This window comes from Mus caroli, unplaced genomic scaffold, assembly GCF_978045245.1.
Source record: "Mus caroli unplaced genomic scaffold, Mus_caroli_1 scaffold_10, whole genome shotgun sequence".
Taxonomy (NCBI): Eukaryota; Metazoa; Chordata; class Mammalia; order Rodentia; family Muridae; genus Mus; species Mus caroli.
In genome coordinates this window covers 69,772,972-69,774,494 of record NW_028227265.1, presented here as the reverse complement: position 1 = coordinate 69,774,494, position 1,523 = coordinate 69,772,972, and the positions used below count along the sequence as shown (strand labels likewise).

Sequence of the window (1,523 nt, the reverse complement as noted above, 5' to 3'; positions counted from 1 at the left end):
TGGTCTACAAAGTGAGTTCCAGGACAGCCAGGGCTACACAGAGAAACCCTGTCTCGAAAAAAAAAAAAAAAAAAAAAAAAAAAAAGCAAGGGACAATCACTGGGTATTGGTGAGGACTTCAGCTATGCCATAGATAGCAAATGTTATCACATGACATTACAGTATGAAAACCAAGTAAAATAAAGTATCACATTCGGTAGTAATTAAAAAAGAATCAGGAAAACAAGGGAAAATAGCTGATCTTGTTTATGACAATCTACTCTCAGAGTAACGAATACAGTCTCAGGAGATCCAAGGCTTCCTATTAAAGAATCACTAAGTCCTCCCAGTCTCCCAATGCTATAATACCCTCCATTGGCATACAACATTTACAGATTCTACCCCCTTTGAAAGCATTGTGGCCCAGGCATCTAGAACATGAATCTTTGAGTGAGAAACAATATCTAAACCAAAATACATCCTTCTAGAAAAATACAAATAAAATACAGAATAATTTTGGACAAGTGCCCAGAAGCCCAGTTAGAATGACAAAGGTAGACATCCCCATCTCAGGATAGTAGTTCAAGCAATAGAGGCTTTGTCTAGAAGGCGATAAATTGAATATCCACAACCACCAAAAGAATAATAAGTCAGTTATCAACAAAATATACATAAAAACCATGCTTGTGCACCTAGCAAGAAAGATGAGAAATATACATATATGTGATTATAATATATGAGCATTATACTAAGATTAATAAATCTGGGCATTAAGTGTTCACTACAGCAGCACATATACTAAAATTGGAACCACACAGAGAAGATTAGCATGGCCCCTATGCAAGGATGACACACAAATTCATGAAGCATTCTATATTTCTCAATGATCAGAAGCAGGGAACCCTCGTGGTTGAATTAGATAAAGGCTGGAAAAAGTTGAGAAGGAGGGTGACCATCAGACTAAACTAACTTGGAGCCCCAAGATCTCTCAGACAATGAGCCACCAACCAGGCAGCACACACCAGCTGATATGAGGCCCCCGACATATATGTTAGAGGACTGCCTGATTTGGCATTAGTGAGAGAAGATGTGCCCAACTTTGAGAGACTTGAGGCCCCAGAGACTGAGGAAGTATGGTGGGGTGGTTTTGAGGGACATCTTCTTGAAAATGGGAAAGAAGTAATGGGATGAGGAGCAGTCAGAGGGTGGACCCGGAGGAGGATAACAACTGGACTGTCAAAAAAAAAAAAAAAGATTAAAGAGTTATAATATATTTTTAAAAAATCTAGACATAATATTAATATGTAAATATCTCACATGGTTTGATTATACTAAAATCAAATTAAGTACTTCTTATCATTATGTCTGAGAAAAAGAATGATTACAAATACACAGCAAGAAATAGGATGTGTTTGAAGACAAGGCTAACATGAAGGTAGTATTGAAGAAGCAAAGGGTGAAGAAGCTGAGACTTAAAGGCAGTGAATGAGGAATAGGCAGGCATGGAACCATGGGCTATGCTTATGATCAGAGTCCTCTGTACC

The 1,523-nt window shown here is 38.0% G+C and overlaps 1 non-coding gene across 1 annotated transcript; it reads left to right on the top strand.

The window, feature by feature from the left end:
• The first annotated feature begins 753 nt into the window (after positions 1-753).
• LOC115031877 (U6 spliceosomal RNA) lies at positions 754-860 on the top strand. Its single transcript, XR_003837513.1, has one exon. It is a non-coding gene; the product is annotated as a U6 spliceosomal RNA (small nuclear RNA).
• Positions 861-1,523: the final 663 nt, after the last annotated feature.